The 14,979-nt window shown below is 46.1% G+C and overlaps 1 long non-coding RNA gene across 1 annotated transcript; it reads right to left on the minus strand.

The window, feature by feature from the left end:
* Nucleotides 1-5,943: 5,943 nt before the first annotated feature.
* Nucleotides 5,944-14,700, minus strand: LOC132207088 (uncharacterized). The gene is made up of 4 exons (XR_009443322.1): nucleotides 14,622-14,700; nucleotides 13,324-13,383; nucleotides 10,549-10,583; nucleotides 5,944-8,580 (listed from the first exon to the last, which is right to left on the minus strand). It is a non-coding gene; the product is annotated as an uncharacterized LOC132207088 (long non-coding RNA).
* Nucleotides 14,701-14,979: the final 279 nt, after the last annotated feature.

Genomic DNA, 14,979 nt, shown 5'->3' on the forward strand with positions numbered 1-14,979 from the left:
TGAATTCCTGTAGCCACAGGTTTTGGGGCAGGATTTTTGTTTGTCAAAGAGGTACATAATGCTTTTTGCCCCAAGTTTGTACGTTTGCTTCCGAAGTACCTTGGCCAGTGGCAGGGGGCAGGGACTAACGTCCAACTGGAAAGCTGAGCCCAGAATGCCAGGATGGAGCTGGGTAATACTTTGCGACAGAGAATCGAGGAGAAAGTGGGAGAAAGAAACAGAGTGGTGATAAGGGAGAGTCTTGCGAATGAAGTTTCATTGAATTGAGATGCCTGGTCAATTTGCTCATTTCGAAAGCTTGTGGCATCTCACAATAAAGTAATAGTCACACAGTACAGAAACAGACCCTTTGGCATAACTTGTTCATGCCAACTGGGCTTTCCATAATAAACTAGTCTCATTGGCCTGCAAATCCCTTTTGCACCCTGTCCAATTTAATAATATCCTTCCTTTTCCTAAGGTACCAGAATTATACACAGTAATCTAAAAGTGGCCAGACCAATGTCCTGTACAATAGCAACATGATGTCCCAAATCCTATTATCAATGGCCTGACCGATGGATGCAAAAATGAAATCTGGATGGTGGCATATGATCAGGAATGTAACTTTAATACAAGAGTATCACAGTACTGGAGAGTCTTTTTGATCCATCCAGACTGTACCCACTAACAACAAAGGATGTTCCCAGTCACAACGGGGCAGTCCACAACCAGCGGGGGACAGTCTAAAGGGGAAGGGTAGGACTGAGATGAGGGAAAATGTCTTCACCCAGAAAGTGGGAAGCATGTGGGATTCTCTACCACAGGAGTGATTGTGCCCAAAACATTGAATGTGACTCCATCTCTCAATCCTGTCATCATCTCTCTCTCTCTATCTCTTCCCCCACCAGCCCCCATTTCTCTCTCTCTCTATCTATCTCTCTATCTTTCTCAATCCTGTCATTATCCTTTTCTCTCCCTTCATCCTGCACTCATCTGACTTTCAGAGATAATGGGAACTGCAGATGCTGGAGAATTCCAAGATGATAAAATGTGAGGCTGGATGAACACAGCAGGCGAAGCAGCATCTCAGGAGCACAAAAGCTGACATTTCGGGCCTCGACCCTTCATCAGATCTGACTTTCTCTCCCTCACCCGACCCTCGCTTCCAGAAATGTTAATTGCAGGCTCGAGCACGCGAATCAGTTTGAATTATTTTAGCCCCTCCTAACAGCCCGGTCCTGGCATCTCAGTCGTATGTGAATAATCTGGGAGATAAATGCACACGATGTTTCATTTATATATACATATGTAACACCCACTGACAGAAAGTAAACATGGAAAACACCTTCACATGCATCGCACGGGTCCAAATGTAAAGTCAACCTCTTTCTGTCTGGGAGGGGAAACACTTTGGGAATTCAATTAATTTCACCTCTGACATTCCTGAAAAACAAAATAAATAGGAGCAGAGAATGACGCCCCTCGGTCCATCTACCAGTGGTGTAATTTGTAATCTGTGACCATCCATCTCCCTGAGAGCATTACAAACTAGTTTCTCCCCACCTCCCCCTTTCCCCACAATTTACTCCCTTTAACTGCAGCAAGTAAAAGGAACACATCAAACAGTTATACAGCAGAAACAGACCCTTCAGCCCAACCTGTCCATGCCAGCCAGGTTTTCTAATCTATCCTACTCCCATTTGCCTGCATTTGACCCATGTCCCTCTAAACCTTTCCTATTCACGTCCCTGTTTAAATGCCTATTAAATGTGTGATCGTACCCACATCTACAACATCCTCTCCCAATTCATCCCATACACGCACCACTCTCTGTGTGAAACAGTTGTCCATTAGGTCCCTTTTAGATCTCTCCCTTCTCACCTTAAACCTACGCCCTTTAGTTTTGGACTCCCCCGCCCTGTGGAAAAGACCTTGGCTATTCACCTTATCTCTGGCTTTCATGATTTTGTTGACCTCTGTAAGATCACCCAGCAACCTCCACTCTCTTGGGGAAAAAATTCCCAGCCTAATTAGCCCCTCCCTACAACTGAAACCCTCCATTCCCAGGAACATCCTTGTCAATCTTTCCAGTTTAATAATATCCTGTCCATAGCATTTAATGCATTTCTGTTTTGGTCATTTAAGGATTTCTCATGATCAATCTTGCCAATGGATCCAACAAAGAGAATGAATTTCCTCCAGTTATCCCTTCCCTTTCGCTCCCATCAATAAGCTGGATAAACACGACCGACTTGTGCACAGCCTTTCCAAAACGCACATGATCTCGAGGGACCGACTCCCCACCCCTGGGAGACAATCTAAAGGGAGAGATTAGGGTCCAGCTTCTGCAGATCGGTCTGCAGCTCTAAACCTGGCACGGGGTCGGGGGGGAAGCTCTAGTGGCTTCTTGGGCTAGAGAGAACAGAAAATTATACTAACAACCCAGAGAGAAGTCGAATGTACTGTCTGCAACCGGAACACACAAGAAAAGGAACTAAACCTCATCTGTTGGTCCTTATCTGATAGAAACACTTGTCAGAAAGGCATGAGAACGGATGCAGAGTCGACAAACTCAAAATCCTAACTCAATCTCTCACTCTCTCTCTCTGCCCCATGGCCCCAACCCCCGACTCCCTGACAGATGCTGTCAGACCGGTTGAGTTGCCCCAGTGCTCTCTGTGTTGGTTTCAGATCTCCAGAACCCTGCACTGTGTTGCTTTTGCAACCTTACAAGCTGTGTTCCTTGCTTCAGACACCAGTGCCACCACTCCTGGTGAAATGGTGTCCTCTGTTGTTCAAGCACAGAGGAAAGATATGGCTAACACATTTGAAAATAACATTGCACTACTGTCAGAAAGGAAACACAGGACAATGAGACTACATTGCTTGGGAATGGTGCACATATGACCAGAGGATCAGAAGTAGGCCATTCAGCCCATCTGGCTGCTCCACCTTTCAACCATGATTGTGGCTGAACTGCTCATTCTTAACTCTACTTTGCTGCTCTTCCACCCCTTGCCCCATAACCTTTGCTTCTCCTTCCTGATTGAAAATCTCTCTCAAACTTGAATATACTGAATGACCCGGCAGTGACAGCCCTCTGTGGTAAAGAATTCCACAGATTCACTCCCCTCAGAAGAAGAAATTCCTCATCTCCATCTTCAATGGATGAACGCCTGTTAAGACATGATGCCCCTCTGGTCCCAAATTCTCCCACACAAGGGGCAATGGCTCCCGGTCAAATTCCTCAAAGGATCTTCGATGAGCCCTCCTCTCATTCCTATAAACTCCAATGAGGATAGGCCCAACAGACTCAATCTCTCCCTCATCAGACACTCCCTCCATAGCCGGGATCAGCCGAGTGAACCTTCTTTGAACCTGCCTCCAATTCTAGTCTCTCCTTCCTTCGATACGAGGCCACAAAACTGCTCACCGTATCCCAGCTGTATCTTGTATGGTTTTTTTTAGAAAAATTTCCCAACGTTCATCTCACATTGAAGGCTGACGTTTCGGGCCTCGACCCGATGTTTCGTCTAAACCCTTCTTCTGAAGAAGGATCTCGGCCGGGAACGTCAGCCTTCCTGCTTTTCTGATGCTGCTGGGCCTGCTGTGTTTATCCGGCTCTGCACCTTGTTATCTCAGATTCTCCAGCATTTGCAGTTCTACTATCACTGAAACAATTTTACCCTGAATTGTAAGAAATAGTTTTCATCTGAAATCCTCAAGCAGTTGAGAATCTCTGTCCCTTTGTGAAGTACAGCTGGTTTTGAGGGCGTTCCTAACATACCACAACATCAGACAGAGTTACAGCGTGCCATGGTGTGGTTGGAGATCCCCAGTGGGCAGATTTTATGCCATTCCCACTCAGTGGGCGATATGTACTCCCTGAGGAACAAGCTATGATAGCTCTATCCCTCTGTAAAATCAGCAATTACCACAAATCTGCCTTATTTATTTCCTATTTCTGTCCCTCCTCTGTCCCACCCTGTAATCAATTCTCCTTTTCTGTTTACATTTAAAACAAATGCATTCCCCTTTGAATCGACTTTTTCTAAAAAAATGCTAATCTGTTTACGACTCTCTTGCAATTTATTGCACGTGGCTGTTACTTTAGCCCTCTGTTTGCTGTATTCGGGCAGATTAATTGTTGACTGCATGGCAGATCGGTCCTTTTTACAGCAGAACTCCCAGGTTTCCCCTTATTTCCTGTGGCTATCGGCCTGAAGAGGGCTAATATCAGAAATGTTGACTGCTCCTTTCCTCCACATGCTGCCTGGCTTGTCCTTCCAGCCTCCCGTTTGTCTGTCTCGGCTGTATCTTCAGCTAAAGGGGAGGGCATGGCTCAGTGAATGTCTACTGTGTGTGTGTGTGTGTGTGTGTGTGTCACAGAGAGCGAGAGAGAGGGCGTGTTTCATTGAAAGGAAGAGTTTGGAGGTTTAAAGGGGGATGTGAGGTAAAAGGTTTTCACCCAGAGAGTGCTGGGGAATCTGGTAGTCACTGCCTGTGGGGGTGGGAGAGGCAGAAATCGTCATCACATTGAAGAAGGATTTAGATGTGCACTTGTGATTCAAAGGCTATGGGCCAACTGCTGGGAAAATGGGATTCGGGAATAGGGATAGATAGGAGGAACTGCAGATGCTGGAGAATCTGAGATAACAACGTGTGGAGCTGGATGAACACAGCAGCCAACCAGCATCAGACGAGCAGGAAGACTGATGTTTCGGGCCCAGACCCTTCTTCAGCAATGCTTAAGAATCTTGCTGCATTGACCCCCATCACCAAACCCCAACCTGTCCACTCTTCTCAGGGTTTTCGAAATTGCATTGAGATCATCTCTTGATCTCCCAGATCCGGACGATACAGAGTGCCCAAACTCCCTTCCAGCTCACTGCCTCATTGTGAAAAATGTGCGCAATCACACACTCTCTCTCTCACAGACTCACACACACACACGCTCATGCGTGTAGATTCACACGCATAGTCAGACTCTCACACACACTCACACCAGCCTTCCCCTCACTCTATGCTGCACCTCCCATTTCCTCTCAGTCTCACCCCCACTCCACCCACCTTGACTAACCCCCACCCCCACAATTCAGTCCCTTTTCTCGCTATTCTCCCTCTCACGCACCGCACACGCACAAAGACACGCACACACTTACATGGTCACATATTCACACACAGTCTGACAGACACATATACACTGGAACAATTTTTCCGCACGTCCTTCACAGGTGCGTGCGCACACACACGGTCTGACACACAGTCACACCAGCTTGCATTCACACAAACACATGATTGCTCAAACAAATTTATTCACAAAATTACATTGAATATCACACACCCACACACACTCAGAACTGTCATAAACTCTCTCACATTCCCTTACACATTCACATGCAATCACAGTTTATGCTCAGACTCTTGTACAAACTCACATTATCTCACACACAATTTCCAACAAATTCACACTCACCCACATACAGCCTCTTAAACTCTAATTCTCACAGAAAAACACATTCACAACACACTCTTGCTCTCTCTCTCGCACACACACACTCTCACACACTGTCACACATATTCACGCACAGTCACACAAAACATCCTACGCGCACATTTAATCTCACAAACCATCTCAGACGCTCATTGACATAAACTTTCCTCAAACATTTTCTCTCACACATACTCCTTCCCTTACCCTCTACCCCTCCCTATCACGATATCTCACCCTCCATCCTGCACCCTCTCCCCTCCCTCCCCACCCACACATGAGCGACGGATGGAAGGGGCGATGCTGGTGACCCAGGGGAGACTGCGGCTGACGTGTTTGCTCACTGCACCTTGCATCACCTTCCCATCCCTGAGAGTAATCCCCAAGTTCGGTCTCTGATACCCGCCTCACATTGGATCACCGGGGGCTCCAGCAACGCACCTTGATTTTTAAAAAAAGAAATCCACCAATTTGTTGTGTGTTACAATTTTATTCATCACCAAAGGCAGAATTGTTGTGTACAAAAGCAAATATCATCAAGAAATTACATTTACAATAACACAGCGATAGATTAAACCCGTCCCAATGTACACCATCCATGAACAATACTTTCCATTGCTTCATAAATACTGGGCCCATTGTGTTTTCATTTAGTTTTCCATCTCAACACAGGGTTCAGAGGGAGGGGGAGTTGTGAAGGAGGATGCAGAGATGCTTCCATGCCATTGGGTTAAGTTGAGTGAGTGGGCAAATGCACGGCTGATGCAGTTTGATGTGGATTGATGTGAGGCTACCACTTTGGGAGAAATAAGAAAACAGGAATGCAGATTATTATCGAAATGGTGATGGATCGGGAAAGCAGCACGGAGGACAGGAGTTGGAACATCATATTGTGGCTGTACAAGGCATTGAAAAGGATATTCTTGTAGCATTGTGTACAGTTCTGGTCATGTTGCTACAGGAAGGATGTTATTCAACTGGAAAGGGTGAAAAAAATGAACATAACCATGTTGTCAGGAATGGAGAGTTTGGGCTACAAGGATAGGCTGTTTTTTATTCCAGAGCATCAGAGGCTGAGGGGTGACCCTTTGAAGGTTTTAAAAATCATGAGGGACATAGATAAGGTGAAAGCCAAGGTCTTTAACCCCAGGGTTGGAGAGTCCAAAAGTAGAGGGCATAGGTTTAAGGTGAGAAGGGAAAGATTTAGAAGGAGCCTGAGGGGCAAATCTTTCGCACAGATAGTGGTGGATATATGGAATGAGCTGTCAGGGGAAGTGGCGGAGGTGGGTAAAATTATAAATATTTGAAAGAAATTTTGGCAGATACATGGATAGGAAAGGTTGGAAGGGATATGGTTCAAACACAGGTAAACAGGGCTGGGTCAGTTTAGGAAACCGGGTTGGCATGGACGAGTTAGGCCGAAGAGTCACAGAGCACAGAAATAGCCCCTATGACTCTATGATGAGGGGCACAAATGCTGTCTTTACCAGCAATGCCCCACATCCTTCGCCTGAACGAGGGGTCATCGTGATTAAAAAACAGCAAGAAGCCAGTCACCATCCTTACTGGCTCGAATGTGAACAATTCATCAGCACAGTCCTGCTGTTCCATTCAAAGGTACCTGGTGCCTATTGACCAGACCCTTTGGCCCTCGCGCTGGTGTTGTCCCTGATGGTATTCACCAGTTTGCAATCGGACCTGAGCTGCTCCTTTCTTGGTGGCCAGCAATTGTCAGATCCAGACGGCGTCGATGTTAAAATCTTAACATCTTCTACCAAGCCTGTACTTACATCAACCCAAACCCTTTTGTGCTGCAGCGAGAGTGTCTGTATGTCGGGACTAAAAAGCCAACAATTTTTAATTCATGGGATGAGGGCATTGCTAGCCAGGCCAACATTTGTTGCCCATCCTTCGCTGTCCAGGGGGCTGATAAAAGTCAACCACTTTGCTGTGGGTCTGGAGTCACATGAAGGCCAGGCCAGGTAAGGATAGCAGTTTCCTTCCCTGAACCACGTGAGTGAACCACATGGGGTTTTCCAACAATTGATTCACAGTCACCATCAGACTCTCAGATTCAGGATTTTGATGAATTTAAATTCCACAATCTGTGTTGCAGGATTTGAACCCGGGTCCCCAGTACATCACTGGAACATCTGGATTAACAGTTCCGCGATAATCCCATGAGGCCATCGCTTCCCCATTCAAAGGTCAAGCCTGCCACTCTGGAGGTGTGTGATCCCCCATCCTGACAATGTGGCGTTTCCAAAATACCTGCAGCGGAGAGAAACCCCCTACGTTCCCGTTCCCACAATGGGTTTTGGAATCTCAGAAAGCCGAGTTGAAGTGTCCAGCAGGGGTTTTGGTTCTTTGGGAGATCTCGTCTTTTCCGTATAGACTCTGTTTCATCCATGCCTTTTCTATCCAGTTTGTTCAGTAGCTTGCAGCTCAGTGTGTGTTCCTTCTGTGGAGCCAGAAGTTGCTCGGTCCAACCCCACACCCCAGGTCTCTTTCGCCCTGGAATGTAACCATTGAAATTGGCTGGTTTCTCCTGTTATATATCTCCCAACTGTCAGATCCTTCTGGCAATTCCTGTTCAAAGTTGGTCAGAATAGGGGAGATTCCTGTTCCATGCGCACAAGGTGGCAGATGATGTCTTCCTCCCCTTAAACATGGACCAACTGAAAAGCTCAATCCTCAAACATGTACATGAGAGGGAAGGAGAGGCAGGTATTAAATTTCCAAAGACCACCAGCTGCTGAAATAGTTTTGAATTTACAAAACTAACGGCCTGCAATGTCCAGAACAGACCAACAGATGCAACAACATGAAATTAGCTTCACAATGAGTAGAGCAGAACAATGTGTGAAACGTGGTTTCCATCGCAAAGTTCACAAGTTTGGGATCTGTACACAGGAGTTACATTGTACCTCTTCACCAGACAGTCTATAAAAATCGAATGACCCGCCTCTCATCTGTCTTCTTCTTTCTTACTTGTGTGGAATATTCTCATAAACATTTCCATCCGCTCCATCTTCTTCCTCTGAGAGCTCGCTGAGTTTCAGTGTGGCGTATGTGATACAGGAATCATTGGGGTCAGGCTTGGCGTCCTGCAATTGGAATGATATTGGAATGGAATTGGAATTGAGTGGGAGCAGGAAGGTGAAGAGGTGGGAGAGGCCATTTGTAGGTAAAGGTAGGAGTGGATATCAGTGGGAAACAGGAATCAACAACAGGAAGTTCAGTGCCACAAGTTAGGAATCTGGGTCGTGCAATGGTAATCTCCCTACCTCTGAGCCAGGAGGCTGGGGTTCAAGTCCCACCTGTGCCTGAGGTGTGCCATACAGATGATAAAAGTGGGAAGGTGATGTCAGAGCTGTACAGGACTTTGGTGAGGCTGCAGCTGGAGCACTGTGTGCAGTTCCAGTCTCCGCACTATAGTAAGGATGTAATTGCACTGGAGGGGGTGCAGAGGGATATTCACCAAGATATTGCCTGGGTCAGAACATTTCACCAGTGAAGTGAGGCTGGACAGGCTCAGGTCGATGCTTGGAGCAGAAAAGGCTGAAAGGGCTTTTGATTTGTTTCCATTCACTCATGGGACATTGGCATTGCTGGCTGGGCCCAGCATTTGTTGCCCTGTCCCTAGCTGCCCTCTTGAGAAGGTGGTATTGAGCCGCCTTCTTGAGCTGCTCCAGCCCCATGTCCTGTAGGTCGACTCACAATGCGCTTCAGGAGGGAACTCCAGGATTTTCACCCAGTGACACTGAAAGAACAGCCAATGTATTTCCAAGTTGGGATGGTGAGCGGCTTGGAGGGGAACACACAAGGGGTGGTGTAGCCATGTATCCGCTGCCCGTGTCCTTCTGGATGGATGTGGCTGTGGGTTAGGAAGGTGCCGTCTGGGGATCTTTGGGAAATTTCTGTTGTGTATCTTGTAGATGGTACATACTGTAGCTACCAATTGGGTGTGAATGACAATGAGCTGGCAACTATTTAATGTCACGGTCAGTGATGTTTTAATTCTGTACAGGAGTAACTGGAACACCAACACCAGTAATGCCACAAGTTTGAAACTCACTTATCCCCAGGCACTGGAAGTGGAATGTGAAACAGTGAGTGACCTACTCCATTGATAAAGCATTGCTGGATATTTCCCACTGTGTTTAAAGGCAGGCACAAAGCTCGGGGGGAGGGGAGCTGTGAAGGAGGCTACAGAGATGCTTCAGTGTGATTTGGACAATTCAGTAAGTGGCAGCTAATGTAGATCAGCATGAGGTTATCCAACTGAGAGCAAAAACAGGAAGGTGGTGATTATCCAAATGGTGATGGATTGGGAGTGGGGGAGGTGCAATGAGACCTGCGTGTCCCCCGTACACCAATCGCTGAAAGTGAGTATCGCAGGGGCAGCGGGTGGTGAAGGAGGCAAATGAGATGCCGGCCTTCAAGCGAGAGGGTTCGAGCCCAGGAGCCGGGATGTCTTGCTGCAATTGTGCAGGCTGAGACCAAACCCTGGAGTATTGTGTGTGCAGTTTGGGGTCTCCTTATCTGAGAAAGGATGTTCTGGCTACGGAGGGAGTGCAGTGAAGGTTTCACAGACTGATTCCTGGGATGGCAGGATGGACACATGAAGAGAGACTGGATTGGCTAGGATTATATTCACTGCAGTTTAGGAGAATAAAGGAAGAATGTCATAGAAATCTGTAAAATTCTAACAGGACTAAATACGGTAAACACAGGAAGGATGTTCCTAGTGACTGGGAGGAAGTCCAGAACCAGGGGTCACAATATAAAGGAGATGGGTAAGGACTGAGATGAGGTGAAATGTCTTCACCAAGAGAGTGGGATCCTTGTGGGATTCTCTGCGACAGAACACAGTCAGGACCAGAAAATTGAATGGGGAGAGCAGGCTGGAAGGGCTGAATGGCCGACTCCTGCTCCTACTTTCTAAGGTATTTCCTGTGATCAGTCTGACATGAACCAATAGTTAATGTTTTACTGCGCAGATGTAAGGTATAAATCGACCTGCACTTCCTGTGGCAAAGCTGTGGTCTATTTAGGCTTAAAATGTAACATACCTTCTTCCCATTCGAGGAGAAACCAACACTGCTGCCTGAAAATAAAACAGACCAAGTTGAGAAGGAACTCTTTGGAGACATTGACGATTCAATTTGGACGAATTGAAGGCTGATCAACCTTGAAGATGTAACTGAATCTTTCAAAAGCATAGCTGTGTTTTTGTATTGGTGCAATGCTTAATAAATTGTCCTCCTCAATCAGCCCAGAAACTTCAGAAGATCGCATTTAGAAACCTCGCTCTGGCTAAAGCCTACAATTTGCATTCAGGTCAATCACACAGAGGGTCAGTTTTTTTAGGATGCAGGTCATTGCAACATCTTCAGCAGGCCGCCTTAATCTTATCAGCCTTTGCATGACTCGCCCTATTGTTGTACATGAAAACGACAAGAGTGAACCATACAGATAACGTCCATTTGGGTTTTAGAGTCACACAGCATGCAAACAGACCCTTTGGTCCATCGAGTCCATGCCAAGCATAATCCCAAACTAAAATGGTTCCATCTGCCTGCATCTGGCCCATATCCCTCCAAACCATTTCAATTAATGTATTTAAAATGTCCACTGTCAACTTTAATTCCTTTAAAATAAATTCAACAGTTGCTCATAAATGTAGGAATTTAGGAAAGAACACTATTTCAACTCAAGAGTTTAATACGCTTAGTCTCGTGTCAAACCATCTGAAGAACTAAACTAGACTCACCATATTGTAGACAAACACAGCAAGTCAGGCAGAACTCGGAGAAAAGGAGCAGTCAACACCTCAGGCACAACCCCCACTTCCAGCCCCGAAGAAGGGCCATACCCGAAACGCTGACCGCTGCCTCCCTCCAGATGTTGCCTGGCTTGCTGTGTTCTTCCAGCCTCCTGGTTTGTCTATCTTGGATTCCAACATCTGCAGCTTTTTTGTCTCTATACTTATCATATTAGTTGCAATGAGAAACTCTAATTTGTTCAGTTTTGTTTCATTGAAAGTCACACACCTTAGGAAAGAAACATTGTTTATTGAGAACTTACTGTATTCCAGGATTGCTTTTTATGCAAAAATAGGAATTTGAGAATGAATGGACATCCACTCTTGGATGTTATATCTCTGCCAATGTTGTCCCTTTCAGGACAGCTTCAATAACAATGTGAACATGGTCAAAGGTAGAAGATAGAGGGTGGTTTTAGCTGTTGCATGCTGATAGTTCCAGATAGCTCAGTTGGCTCGATGGCTGGTTTTTGTCATACATTACATGCCAACCCTTGCCAACAGCATGGGTACAATTCCCACACCAGCTGAGGCTACCCTGAAGGATGCTCCTTCTGAACCTCTCCCCTCTCCTGAGGCGTGGTGATTCTCTAAAAGTTAAAACACCACCCAGTTCCCCTTCACTCTCTCCCTCCTATGAAAGAGCAGGCTGGTGGCCATGTAGAACATGACCATTTACTACTCATTCCCTTCAGACAAAGGCTAGAATGTGTTTGGATTCCATTGTACACAAGGCCAACTTCAGTTCAAATGTCCCTTGTGGGTGTTGACAGGTATCCGTGTGATAATTGTAAGTTCATCTTTCTGAGCAACAATATGACATGCGGTGCTTTTATTTTCTCTGTCATCTCAAATCAGCAGGTGGCAGCATTTTGCATATCCGCCTTGCGTATTATATGAGGAAAATGGAACTTGCTTTCTCTCTATCCATAGATGCTGCCAGACCTGCTGAGCTCCTCCAGAAATATTTGAATTTATTTCTGATGTCCAGCATTCACAGTTCTTAGTTTTAAGAGAAAATGATCTACGTGTGCCTCAGTTAAGTGTAAAATGCATGTCCCACTGCTTATGTCACGCACAGAATGTTTCTACATGTACTAAACAGTAATTGGGAAGCGACCGCCATCATAACACAGTCACCAACACACACGGTGATATATTTTTATTTCATTCATTCACAAGGTGTCACTGGCCAGGCCACCATTTATTGCCCACCCCTAACTGTCTCCATTGCTGTGGGTCTGGAGTCACATGTCGGCCTGACCAGGTAAGGATTGCAGCTTCCTTCCCTAAAAAGCATCGGTAAATTCATTGGGCTTTTCCCCAACAATTTCATGGTCATTAAACTCTGAATTCCAGATATTTATTGAATTCAAATTCTGTGGGAGGATTCAAACCCAGGTCCCCAGGACATTAGCCAGGGTCTTTGGATTAACAGTGAAGTGATAATATAACTTGACCATACCCCTTCTGATTGGAATAACCAGATGCGGTGCTGGATGAACACAGCAGGCCAGGCAGGGTCAGAGGAGCAGGAAAGAGGACATTTCAGGTCTGGACTCTTCTTCATTTTCTGCAACATCGGCTTTCCTGCTCCTCTGATGCTGCCCTGGCCTGCTGTGTTCATCCAGCTCCACACCTTGTTACCTCAGACTCCAGCATTGGCAGTCCCTGTTAACCCTTTCTCATTGCTCTGTGTGTCTGTTCTGAGTCACTGACAACATATAAATCATCTCCAAATCCTTGACTCTATCTGCAGGGGAACAAAGGGTCACAGCAGATCAGATCGGGGCTTGTTTCTGATTGGCTGGTTCACTGTCCATTCATTCACAAATCTGGATGTTTCTTTTGGTAGACCCTCTGTTCCCTCACACTCCTGTCACTGCAAGCACTGTGGTATTTCTCTATTTGGAACTGGCCACACACAGGCATTTCCACAGTAACTGGGATCATGATATTGTTGGAGCTGCAACGATCCTCTGTCTCTCTCTTAAACATAGCATTAAACAAACAAAATATTTACCAGACTCTGTTCTCTTTTTGGTGGTGACCACTGAATAAACTATATCCGCAGCGGTGTTTTCTACAAAGAAATAAAGTGCACATGAAAAACACACATCAATCAGAGAGCAGCGCTATAATGGGCTAAATGACACATGCAACATCAATGCACAGATTCATGGATAGATAATAAATTTAAGAGCTGGATGGACAAATTTAATCGACTGATGGACGGATAGACAGATGGATGTATTAAGATAGAGATAGATAGCTTCTTGATTAAAAAGGGGGATCAAGGGTAATGGGAGAAGGAAGGGGAATGAGATTGACAAACACATCAGCCTTGGTCAAGTGGCACAGCTGACCTGATGGACAGAATGGCCTAATTCTGCTCCTATATGTTAGGTCCTATAGCCTTATTTAGATAAGAAGACGCATAGATAAATAAATATGCATGCAGTTAATATCCTTGGTGATCATTAAGCTCACTACAAGCACTATAAAGACTGCTGTACAGGAAGCTTGCTTCCCTTCATTATCACTTGCATGGGGCACTTGTGTCTCTGAGGAGCCAAGCCTTTGTACACAATCACTCATTGTAACCAACATCAGTTGGATTTCTCAATACCAGAGTACTGCGCCCTCAGTTTCCGACATTACTTCCGATAAAATAAGCATGTTGTGTCAGGCAAAACACCCTGAAGGAGGTCCAGTCACAAGGTATTAACAGCAACAGCCGTCTGTAAAAGACACTGGTTGAAGACAGGGGTTTATAGCTCAGCAGTAGACCCATCAGCCCATCAGGTCTGTGCTGTTCAAAAGCAACCACCTCCCTATCCCCTCACCTTCAATCCATGTCCCCAACCCCCCGGTCATTGAGTCCTTCAAGAAGGGGGAAGGGTTTCTTCCTGTCTCCCGTATGTCTGCCCTTTATCATTTTATACACTTCAAAGAACGAGGAGTTGGCATCTTTGAGGGTGAAAGCTGGGAACCGGGGATTGAGTCGGATGGTCAGCTGCGACACTACCCAATGGGCCGGCCAATGGGCAGGCTGTATGGCCTCCGCATTTCTCTCAGAACCAGGGACTGAGTTAGATGGTTAGCTATAATCATAATGTCTGGCAGAACAGGATAGAAGGGCTGAATGGCCTAGTCCTGTTTCCTGGCTGCTGTCCTCCCCTTCAGCCTCCACAGCTCCAAGGAAAACCACCTCATTCTAGCCCAGCTGACAGCTTGGACGATTGACCAGAATTCCTACCAGGTTATGGTGCACCGTCACTGTGTGGGGCTCTATAACCACACCGATTCAATGGCACTCACCAGCATTGTGTGCTGCTCCGATTACTGCATACTCCAGGTTGCTGGCTGCTGCCGCTTCACCAGAAGCTTGGGATCTATTTCCAGTAGAAAGGGGAGGGGAAGGAAGTTGTCATTTCAAACACAACGCTTTCAACACCACGCTCAGCTTCAGCAAAACAGCAAAACTACCACGGAAATTACAAAGCCCAGTGAGACCCTGTTATTCCTCGGTCCCACGTCCCTGGTTTCCATCCAAACATGAAGCTTTCTCACCCTCAAGGAGCGGCCCAATTCCCCATCGCTTTTCACTTATGTCCTTTGGGGAAGGAAATCTGCTATTCTTACCTGTTCTGGCCCATTTGTGACTCTGGAAGCTGGT

This window comes from Stegostoma tigrinum, chromosome 44 (genome assembly GCF_030684315.1).
Source record: "Stegostoma tigrinum isolate sSteTig4 chromosome 44, sSteTig4.hap1, whole genome shotgun sequence".
NCBI classification, from domain to species: domain Eukaryota; kingdom Metazoa; phylum Chordata; class Chondrichthyes; order Orectolobiformes; family Stegostomatidae; genus Stegostoma; species Stegostoma tigrinum.